This window comes from Oryx dammah, unplaced genomic scaffold (genome assembly GCF_014754425.2).
Source record: "Oryx dammah isolate SB20612 unplaced genomic scaffold, SCBI_Odam_1.1 HiC_scaffold_12, whole genome shotgun sequence".
Taxonomy (NCBI): Eukaryota; Metazoa; Chordata; class Mammalia; order Artiodactyla; family Bovidae; genus Oryx; species Oryx dammah.
This window is the reverse complement of record NW_024070196.1, coordinates 21,003,802-21,016,314: the sequence shown is the minus strand read 5'-3', so window position 1 is coordinate 21,016,314 and position 12,513 is coordinate 21,003,802.

The following is a 12,513-nucleotide window of genomic DNA, read 5'->3' as shown; positions in this document are numbered from 1 at the left end:
ATTAAGAAGAACTGGCAAAAATACACAGAAGAACTGTACAAAAAAGATCTTCACGACCCAGATAATCATGATAATGTGATCACTAATCTAGAGCCAGACATCTTGGAATGTGAAGTCAAGTGAGCCTTAGAAAGCATCACTACGAACAAAGCTAGTGGAGGTGATGGAATTCCAGTGGAGCTGTTTCAAATCCTGAAAGATGATGCTGTGAAAGTGCTGCACTCAATATGCCAGCATGTTTGGAAAACTTAGCAGTGGCCACAGGACTGGAAAAGATCAGTTTTCATTCCAATTCCAAAGAAAGGCAATGCCAAAGAATGCTCAAACTACCACACAATTGCATTCATCTCACATGCTAGTAAAGTAATGCTCAAAATTCTCCAAGCCAGGCTTCAGCAATACGTGAACCGTGAACTCCCTGATGTTCAAGCTGGTTTTAGAAAAGGCAGAGGAACCAGAGATCAAATTGCCAACATCTGCTGGATCATAGAAAAAGCAAGAGAGTTCCAGAAAAACATTTATTTCTGCTTTATTGACTATGCCAAAGCCTTTGACTGTGTGGATCACAATAAACTCTGGAAAATTCTGAAAGAGATGGGAATACCAGACCACCTAACCTGCCTCTTGAGAAATCAGTATGCATGTCAGGAAGCAACAGTTAGAACTGGACATGGAACTACAGACTGGTTTCAAATAGGAAAAGGAGTACGTCAAGGCTGTATATTGTCACCCTGCTTATTTAACTTATATGCAGAATACATCATGAGAAACGCTGGACTGGAAGAATCACAAGCTGGAATCAAGAATTGATGCTTTTGAACTGTGGTGTTGGAGAAGACTCTTGAGCGTCCTTTGGACTGCAAGGAGATCCAACCAGTCCATTCTGAAGGAGATCAACCCTGGGATATCTTTGGAAGGAATGATGCTAAAGCTGAGGCTCCAGTACTTTGGCCACCTCATGAGAAGAGTTGACTCATTGGAAAAGACTCTGATGCTGGGAGGGATTGGGGGCAGGAGGAGAAGGGGGCAGGAGGAGAAGGGGACAACAGAGGATGAGATGGCTGGATGGTATCACAGACTCTATGGACATAAGTCTGAGTGAACTCCGGGAGATGTTGATGGACAGGGAGGCCTGGCGTGCTGCGATTCATGGGGTCACAAAAAGTCGGACACGACTGAGCCACTGAACTGAACTGAATCCATTCCATTATTCTTGCCTTGGAAACCTCACAACAGATTGGTGGGCTACAGTCCATGGGGCTGCGAAAAAGTTGGACATGACTTACCAACTAAACAACACTTGTTTTATATGAACTTAGTGGCAAGGTGGTTCATAGCATATTTGCTAGGGAATATGGTTTTAAATGAATCTTTAACGTCTAACTAAGAACTGTACAAGTGACACACTAAGAAAAGAACATTCCAGTAGTTGGAAGAGCATATACAAAGAAAATAAGTAAACTTAATTCCGGAAACTGCTGATTCCAAGTGATGCCAATAAATGAATGGTGAGAATAAACTTATATGAATAAGAAATACATCCCCTTAAGGACTGATAAAGTAACCTTCTTGTATATAATCACATTACACCCTATAGCTCACTTAATTTATCACTTACATTTGTAATACCATAGCTGCCTGTTTACATGTATGTTATTTTTTCTTAATTGAAGGATAATTGCTTTATAGAATTTTGCAGTTTTCTGTCAAAACTTAACGTAAATCAGCCATAGGTATACATACATCCCATCCCTTTTGAACCTCTCTCCCACCTCCCTCCCCACTCACCCCTCAAACAGAGCCCCTGTTAGAGTTTCCTGAGTCATACAGCAAATTCCTGTTGGCTATACATTTGGGGTTGATTTTGTAGATCTTTTTTCTTCTTTTGTATTTCTTGACTATATAAGTCCATTAACATTTGTTGTAAAGCTGGTTTGGTGGTTCTGAATTCTCTTAACTTTTGCTTGTCTGAAAAGTTTTTTATTTCTCCATCAATTTTGAATGAGATCCTTGCTAAGGACAGTAATCTTGACTGTAGATTTTTCCCTTTCGGTACTTTAAATGTATCCTGCCATTCCCTTCTGGCCTGCAGAGTTTCTGCTGAAAGATCAGCTGTTAAGCGTATGGGGCTTCCCTTGTATGTTAACTGTGCTTCTCCCTTGCTGCTTTTAATATTCTTTCTTTGTGTTTAGTCTTTGTTTGATTAGTATGTGTCTTGGCCTATTTCTCCTTAGGTTTATCCTACATGGGACTTTTTGTGCCTATTGGACTTGATTGACTATTTCCTTTTCCATGTTGGGGAAATTTTCAACTATAATCTCTTCAAAAATTTTCTCATATCCTTTCTTTTTCTCTTCTTCTTCTGGGATCCCTATAATCGAAATGTTGGGGTGTTTGATATGGTCTCAGAAGTCTCTGAGTCTGTCCTCAGCTCTTTTCATTCTTTTTATTTTATTCTGCTCTTCGGAAGTTATTTCCACTATTTTATCTTCTAGCTCACTGATTCATTCTTCTGCTTCAGATATTCTGCTATTGATTCCTTCTAGAGTATTTTTAATGTCAGTAATTGTGTTGTTTGTCTCTGTATGTTTATTCTTTAATTCTTCTAGGTCTTTGTTAATTGCTTCTTGCATTTTCTCCATTTTGTTTTCAAGGTTTTTGATCAACTTTACCATCATTATTCTGAATTGTTTTTCAGGTAATTTTCCTATTTCCTCTTCAATTATTTGGACTTCTGTGTTTCTAGCTTGTTCCTTCACTTGTGCAGTGTTTCTCTGCCTTTTCTTCCCTCCCCCCACCTTTTTTTTAAGTTATTGTGTTTAAGGTTTCCTGTTCCCAGGTTTCAAGGAAAGTTGAATTCTTTCCTTGAAAGTGAAAGTGAATGTGAAGTCGCTCAGTCGTGTCCGACTCTTTGTGACCCCATGGATTGTAGCTTATCAGGCTCCTCCATCCATGGGATTTTCCAGGCAAGAGTGCTGGAGTGGATTGCCATTTCCTTCTTTCCTTGAAGAAGGTTGAATTCTTTCTTCCTTTTGGTTTCTGCCCTCCTAAGGTTGGTCCAGTGGTTTGTGTGAGCTTCATAGAGGGTGAGATTTGTGCTGAGTTTTTGTTTGCTTGTTTGTTTTTCTTCTGATGGGCAAGGCTGAGTGAGGTGGTAATCCTGTCCACTGATGACTGGGTTTGTATTTTTGTTTTGTTTGTTGTTTAGATGAGGTGTCCTGCACAGGATGCTTCTGGTGGTTGGGTGATGCCAGGTCTTGTATTCAAGTGGTTTCCTTTGTATGATCTCTCACTATTTGATACTCCTTGGGGTTAGTTCTCTGGTAGTCTAGGGTCTCAGAGTGAGTTCTTCAACTCCAAAGGCTCAGGGCTTGATCTCTGGTCAGGAAGGAAGATTCCATAAGTGGTTTGTTATGGTATTAAGTGAGATTAAAACAAATATCCAAAAACAAGAAACCAAGGATGAAAAGTGATAGTGAAGTAGCTCAGTCGTGTTGGACTCTTTGCATCCCCATGGACTATAGCCTACCAGGCTCCTCTGTCCATGGGATTTTCCAGGTAAGAGTACTGGAGTGGGTTGCCACTTCCTTCTCCAGGGGATCTTCATAACCCAAGGATTGAACCTTGGTCTCCCACACTGCAGGGAGACGCTTTACCCTCTGAGCCACTAGGCAAACCCCTAAAGGATGAACCCCAGACAAATGGTAGTTACAAAATCAGGCAAATAATAATTAAAATAATGGAATATACACATATACATATACACCCACGAGCAAAGTGAATGCAGTCCAACAAAAATAAAGTACAATAGATTGACCTGCTGAACAAAGAAAACCAAAAGTTACAGAACAAAACTAATTAAAGCACAAACTGGAAAACAAAACTAAAGCAAGGTGCCAATGGAGAATAAAACAATGAAAATAAAATTAACAAATATGTTGAGAGGAAAGGAGAGAAAGAATAGACATACAAAGTTAAATAGAATTAAAGAATATATACGTATATATGTTAAAGATTAACTGAAAATGGAAAAATAATAATAGGTTTAAAAATTAAAATTAAAAAAGAGAAAAGAAGAAAAAAGAGGAAAATACCACAGAACTGCAAAAGCCCAACATAGAGGCAGAGGTTTATGATACCAATAAAAAATGTGACTGAGGAAGAAAAAAAAAAAATGGTCAAAAGCTTAATCGGATTTCTTAGTGTCTATAAAATCAACAACTACAACGGGTGTGGGGGGAGGAATAAAAAAAAAAATTCGAAAGTATCTACAGAACAAGTCAAAAAATAAAAATAATAAAAGTTTTTCTTGAGTCACTGCTGTCAAGAGTCCTTTCCCGCACTGGGAATCACAGTCCACCTTACCTCCCTTGGATGCCCTCCAACACTGTGCTGATCTCTGGACCTGCTGTGGGGGCTGCTCAGATTCTAATCTGGTCCTACACCTAAGTGTTCTTGCCTCCAATATCCACAGCTATCAGAGCTAGTATGTTTTCTTTTGTGGGTGCTCTCAATGACCTTTTATATATTCCATAGACACAGAATCTGCTTAGTTGATTGTGCAGATTTAATCTGTAGCTTGTACAGCTGGTGGGAAGCTTTCAGTCTTCTTCCTTAGCCACACAGTCCCTAGGTTTCAATTGTGGTTTTATTTCCACCTCTGCATATGGGTTGTCCACTGGGATTTGTGCCTGAGACTGCCCTGGAGGGCTTGTGTCTGCCCCTGTGAGGGCCAGGTGTAGAGGTGGTGCAGATGCTTGGGTCGCAGGGATTCTGGTTGCACCAGGTATTTGGGGGGGGGGGGTTGTGGCTAGGGCAGCAAGAAATATAGTGCTCTAGAAAGGTATGGCAACCCTTCTCTAGAAGGGTATACACTCCAGGGTTCTTGCCTGGAGAACCCCTCCTCTGACAGAGAAGCCTGGCAGGCCACAGCGTACAGGGTCACAAAGAGCTGGACAGGACTGAAGCGACCCTGCATGTATAAAATGCAAGACTTATTTTTTTGCCTGTGGCAGCTCTGCCCCAGTGAGAGTTGAGCATGAAGGTGGTGCTGTTGCTTGGCTTGTGGGGACCCTGGCGGCGCCAAGTGTACAGGGACATGAACTGCCTCTGTCGCAGGAGTTATGGCCCTATCAGAGTCTTTTTTTGAGCCTCTCGTAGCTGACAACAGAAGGTCTTTTGGGCCAGTCTTTCTCTGTAGCTCTGCCTGTTCAGGCACTTAGAGGGCTCCCTTGCCTGGGGTCCTTCTCTGTTGATAGGCACAGCAGGCACTTAAAGGGGCACCCAGGGTAGGGTCCTACTCTGTAGTTCAGTGTATCAGGCATTTGATGGGCCAGCCTCTCCATTGTCTCACTGCTGATGCTGCTAAGTGGGGAGAGAGAGGCTATGGTGATGGCTCCAACCCCTACGCAAGACTCTGCAGTATTGCCTTGCTTCCATGGCTGCCTGGCTTTCCTCCACTGGCATTTCCCACCACTATCTCCTCCCTCACATCCCCTCAATCTGTCTCTCTGCAGGCAACAGCAGCCCTTGCCCTGGGATTGCTCCACAATCCCTTAACTCCAGCTCCCAGCCGCTGCCCCTTCCAGCAGTCCAGCATCTCTGTCCAGGGTATGTATGGATGCGGCGAGGTCTGTTTGACTCTCATTCCATTTAGGCTGCCACAGATCAACTGTTTCACTCTTGGCCTTAAATGTTTCTCCTCTGATTCAGACAGTTGCCCCTGTATGGGGATGGGACCCCTGCTCCAGTTCCCCTATCTGCCGAGGGCAGGTCCAGTGCTACTAACACTCCTGTTTTTTCCCCTAGTTCCTTTGTCCTACCGAGTTTTGCGTGGTTCTATATGTTCTTTTCCACTGGTCAGGTACTCCTGTCTGTTCTCAGCTGGTGTTCTGCATGCACTTCTGGGTCCGAAGGTGTATTCCTAATGTATCTGTGGAGAGAGATGTACTCCACGTCCACCTACTCCTCCACCTTCTGTTCTCTACATGTCTGTTTTATATTGGTCTTTCATTTCTGCTAAGACAGATATTATGTCTACCTTGTTTATAATTTTGCTTTTAAAGACACAGGAGATTGTCTGGCTCCCAATGATTCAATTAATAAGTATATATAGTTATAATAATGTGATTTGTTTTTCCAGATTGTTTTTACCTCATTCAGCTCCTCTTCATAGAGAAGAAAGACAGAAGACTTGAAACAGAAGTCTAACATCCTCTGTCAGAAGTATTGAAGGGATGACTCTCATGGAAAGAGAAGGATAGAACACTGGTTATATTCTGAAATTGAATTATATCACTAACATTTTTTTTTTCTTTTTACTTTAGGCTGTGTTCCAAAAGAATTAAATATTTAAATATTTATTAAGATCATGATGACTATTTACTGTTGCTTTATAACATAAAAGATATTAAACAATGAGGAACTATTCTTGGAAAACTAAAGAAACCATTTTGCATTATTAACTAAACAATAAGAGGTGTATTATGACACCAGTGTCTGGGTGATTCAGTGTTTTTATTCCATAATTGAGTCTACTTGACCAACAGACCTAGAGACTCAGACTCTTATTAGTAGTAATGCTGACACTTTTATATACATTTTAATAACTCTAGTGGCTATTGATTCTTAAATTAAGCTTTAGATTGAGAAAAGTATCATTAATTTAAAGATTTAAGTATGTTTTAAAATTTCAACACCAAGCAGAGAGAACATATATTTCATTTGGAGATCTGTGATGCTGAGAATGTCATTATGAAGGAGATTGGATTTGAGCTGAGTTTGATTAGATCCCCTTACGCACGAAGTAGAGAGAAGACCCACAGACTTTAAATTCTGGGGAAAAACTTATGACTGCAGCATGTAGAAAAATATCATGCAAACATTTTCAGGAATTATCAGATTGTAAGTTGACTTCCAGAGGACCCAGGAGAAAACTGGCAAGAAGTAAATTTTAAAAAAAGTAAGGTTGGTTACATAGGTTAATGAATGCCATATTAAGAATTGTAGTTTTTCCTGGTAGCTCAGTGGTAAAGAATCCGCCTGCCAATGCAAGAGATACGAGTTCAGTCCCTGATCTGGGAAGATCCCATATGCTGCAAAGCAAAAAATCCCATGAGCCACAACTATTAAGTCTGTACAGTAGCACCTGGGAGCCACAGCTACTGAAACCAGTATGTCCTAGAGCCTGGGCTCCACAAGAGAAGCCGCTGCAATCAGAAGCCTGTGCACCACAACTAGAAAGCAGCCCCCACTCAATAAAACTAGGGAAAAGCCCACACAGTAACAAAGACCCAGCATGGCCAAAAAATAGCAAAACAAAACAAAAATTTTGAATTTTAAGATCAAACAATCCACAAAGTGTTTCTGACCACAGTTCCATTCCTAAAAGGAAATATGGGGAGCCACTAGTAACATCTACTGAATATGATGGCAAGCAAGAGGAACTGGAGTATTGAAACAAACTACTGGCTGACTCTGCCTAAGGCCCTCAACTTAAAAATACCCATATTGTTGTTGTTTAGTCATTAAGTCATGTGTGACTCTTTGAAACCCCATGGACTCTAGCTCATCAGCCCCCTCTGTTCATGGAATTCTCCAGGCAATAATACTGGAGTGGGTTTCCATTTCTTCTCCAGAGGATCTTCCAGACCCAGGGACTGAACTCGAGTCTCCTGCTTGGCAGGTGGATTCTTTACCATTGAGTCACCTGGGAAGTCCAAAAATACTCGTATATTTCAATGCAAACTGATATATTCCACTGACTTATAAAGAGTAAATCGAAATGAATGAGTTATTGGTTTTGAAACAACTCAGTTTAACATTCATTAAAAAAGAGTTGTCCATTATATGATCACAAAGGTCAACCAATATCAGGAAATGTTTAGCTTGTCTTTCTTGCTTTTTCTTTACAAAAGCACATAATTTACCCTCTTAAAGCTAATTTAGAATTGTGACTTTGGCTTTTATTTTTACTACATCAAAGACTTTATAACTTAGCTCAGGCTGTGCATTTTAATCTCAGTTTTTAGGAGTCTGGGAACTTTACTAGTAACATCACAAATTAGAGGGAGAGCTTCAGGGATGGGTACTTGACATTCAAGCACCATTTTCATAGACACCAATTTATGTTTGATTCCAGTCTAATTTTTCCTAGTATTCATTTCCTTTGCACTTTTCAAAGCACTGTCTATATATCTGAAAATTTTCAGTTTGGTTTTATGAGGAAGTAATGCTGTTTTAAGTAATCTTGAATGCTAATTACATAGAGAAACCAATCCACGATCCATAATCATTAGCAGTCAATGTGTTGCATATGTTAATATTAAATTGTCAATTTGAAATTTTTCTGCATCTTTAAAAAGTAGCCAATTTTGTTTAAATAATCTTAAAACACCAATTTTCCAAAATATATATTTTTTATTCAACATTCTTCCTATTTTTTATAGTGGTGGGCTCAACTTTCTAATATTTTCTAAAGTATTTTTGTATTTAGGCTTATGAGGAATTATGGTGAGTAATATTCTTATCTTTTGATATCTCTAATAAATTTTAGAATGAAAAAATATGTTACCTTAGGAAAATCGCTTGGGAAATATTTTTCCCCTTCTATTATTCTATTTCTTCCCCTTGATTATTGAGTATGTATAAGTTTGACATGATTTCTTTTTAAATATTATATGTAATATCTATATGAAAGAAGACTGGAGGTTTCTTTGTTGCAAATATTTAATAACCAAGTGAGTTTTGTATCAATTTTGGTAGATCTGTTTTTTTTTTTTTTCAGATTTTTTCAATTTATTTAAATGTGTAGAGTTTATCAGTATAAAGTTGTTTATAATTTTTACTATTACTCTGATATCTATCAGCTTCCCTTGTGGCTCAGCTGGTAAAGAATCTGCCTGCAATGCGGAGACCTGGGTTTGATCCCTGGGTTGGGAAGATCCCTGAGTAAGGGAAAGGTTATCCCCTCTAGTATTCTGGCCTGGAGGATTCCATGGACAGTCCATGGGGTCGTAAATAGGTGCTAATTGTTATCATTTCTTTCATTTCTGATATCAGTAACTTATCTTTTTCTTCTTTATTCATTATAGTGAATGTTTTTCAAATTTGTTAATTTTTTAAGCATTAGCTTTTGGTTTAGATAATTTTGTGCATTATTCTTCTTGTAAGATTGATTTCTTCTCTTTAATTGCTACTAACTTTCTTTGTGTTTACCTTTTTTTCTTGATTTCTAAGAAAGAAATTTTAGATCAATATTGTAAAACTTTGTTTTTGGATATAAGCATCTGATGCTTTAATTTTCCCTGTAAGCATTGCTTTAGTGGTACTGTTTAATTTCTGAGTATTTGATGATTTTCTAGATAAAGTATTATTGATTCTGATTTAATTCCAATGTTGTCAGAAGATACATTCTCAAACATTTCATTCTTTTGATATTTATTCAGATGTTTAGTTTATCTTGGTAAATGTTTTATGTATACCTGATAAAATATGTATTCTGTAACTGTTGGGCATAATATTGTGTAAATTTCACTTATGTCAAGGTTGTTGATGGTTCTGTTCAAATTTTCTGAATCTTACTGATATTTTTCATCTAGAGTTTTATTAATTGCTAATAGAGTTGTGTTAAAATTTCCATCTATAATTGTGTTTTTGTCTATTATTCCTTTGATTTTGTTAGCTTTCTGCTTTGTGTATCCTGAAAATCTGTTAGATCCAGACACACTTATAATTGTTTTATCTTAGTGGTTGGTTGGCCCTACTAACATTTATATTTCCCTCTTTATTTCTGGTAACAGTACTGAAGGCTGCATAATCTGATAGAATACAGTCACTCATTCTCACATGTAATTAGTGTTTTCTACTATAATTTTTTCAAGTACCTTTTCTGTTTTATTGTCTTTTCATTTTTGAGGTTAAAAATACTTGGCTGTTAGACCCTTAAATTTGTTCCTTCAGGTTCTTGAATATATTTAAAATAGCTCCTTTAAAGTTCTTTTCAGGAAATGTTCCCTTGGTATCTCTAATTTTCTTGAAGAGATCTCTAGTCTTTCCCATTCTATTGTTTTCCTTTATTTCTTTGCATTGATCACTTAGGAAGGCTTTCTTATCTCTCCTTGCTATTGTTTGGAACTCTGCATTCAGATGGATATAGCTTTCCTCTTCTCAGTTCACTGAAGAATTGATGCTTTTGAACTGTGGTGTTGGAGAAGACTCTTGAGAGTCCCTTGGACATCAAGAAGTTCAAAACAGTCAATCCTAAAGAAAATCGGTCCTGAATATTCATTGAAAGGACTGATGGTTAAGTTCCATACTTTGGTCACCTGATGCAAAGAGCTGACTCATTGGAAAAGACCCTGATGCTGGGAAGATTGAAGGCAGGACGAGAAGGAGATGACAGAGGATGGTTGGATGGCATCACCAACTCAATGGACATGAGTTTGAGCAAACTTTGGGAGTTGGTGATGGAGCAGGAAGCCTGGTGTGCTGCAGTCAATGGGGTCACAAAGAGTCAGACATGACTGATGACTGAACTGAACTGAAAGCTCTTTACTGCTTCTTCCAACTTCTAGGGCATCTGGGATCCATTTCTGTTGAACAACTCATGACTTATTTCTTGGGTATGTGTTATGTTTTTTTATTCCTTATTATGTCTGATAATTTTTTGCCTTAAAATTGACATTTTGAATAGCATATTGTAGGCACCCCAAGGAGGGCTTCCCTGGTGGCTCAGACGGTAAAGAATCTACCTGCCAATGCAGGACACTTGGGTTTGATCTCTAGGTTGGGAGGATCCCCTGGAGAAAGGAATGGCTACCCACTCCAGTACTCTTGCCTGTAAAATTCCATGGACAGAGGAGCCTGGAAGGTTAGAGTCCATGGGGTTGCAAAGAGTTGGACATGACTGAGTGACTAACAGTTTCATAGACACTCTGAGTTTAGTTATATTGATTTGAAGAGGGTTGATTTTTGTTCTAGGAGGTAATTAACTTATCTTTGCAACAGATTCCAAACTGTTTTCTATGGAGTGGAATGCAGCAGAAATTTTCACTCAATTCTGTCAGATTATAGTTGCTGATTTTATGGGAACCCTGCAGTCTCCTGGCCATGTGCATATTCATGAGCCACAGAAGATGTGAGTTGAATCCTTGGTTTGGGAAGGTCCCCTGGAGAAGAAAATGGCAACTCCCTCCAGTATTCTTGCCTGGAAAATTTCATGGACAGAGAAGTCTAGTGGTCACAAGGAGTTGGACAAAACTGAGTGGCTGAGCACACAAACACTGTTAACCACACACAGGTTTTTAAGTATTTTGTGATTTAACCATGTAATACTTATTATACGTGGGAAGCATGACCAAGATATTTCATATCAACAGGCCATTTTTATTATGTCACATCAAAAATATTTCCTACCTATAAAATTGTATTGGGCAAGGAAAAAAATAACTTGCATATGTATGTATCACTTGGAATGTATCTACTTTAGGTATATATTTAAGGATCCACTTTTAGAAAAAAAAAAAACAGAAGTGTGGTGTATTTGTGTAAAAATGGAGAGTCTGGGAAGGAGGAATTTTCAAGAAATTAGGAACAAAAAAGACATTGTAAACAATATAGAATTTATGAATCAACTAAAAGTATCCTGTGTGTGATGAGAGTGATACTGTCTGAGCTAAAATTCCTTGTCCTCTCTGACATCAGAAATCATAGATCAATCATAAATTCTCTCCACCCTCCCACCCCACCCCCCACCCAGTAATCCAGGCAATAAAGTCGTTGCAATGGAATCTTTGACTATCACAAAATATCTTAATAGGAACCGACCTTGTTCTTAACATTTTTGTCCTGATAAAAAACCATAATGGACCATGGATTTCTAAGTGCTCAGCCCAAATTCTTTTACTGTTTAAGAATTCATGAAACTAAAAAAAAAATTGTGAAGAAACAGTGAAAAAATTCTTTGATTTTCAGGCTAAAGAAAAGAAAGGGAAAGGAAATGGATAGAGTGCTTCTTGAGTTTATTGAGTCACTTCAGTAGAAATGCTTCTACTTCAGTATACTATCTGGTATGTGCAAAGTGGTCCACAGGGGTGGGTATGATGAGCACTCAGACATACCTGGAGCCATTCTGAAACACTAGAGCCAAGAATAAAGACTTCAACATCTATCAAGAGATCACTATTGAACAGAGTTATTCATTGTCTTAGAATTTATCATTACAAAATTCAGGATAAATAGATATCAAGGGAAAACTGAAGAACTTTTCACCTAAGCTTTCAAGATAGACAGATGAAAATAACAGCACTCTTTCTAGTTTCTTCGAACAAAATAGGAGGGAAAAAAAGTTTGACCATTTGAGACATATAGAAATATAGTTTTATATATCTAGCTAAAATAATTTCACTGAAAATAGTTCTTAAAATCACTTTTTCCTCCATCAAAGTCAAAAATGACTTTGGCTTAACATTATTAAGAATAACTGAAATCAGGAAGTAGCTATGTAATTTCAAA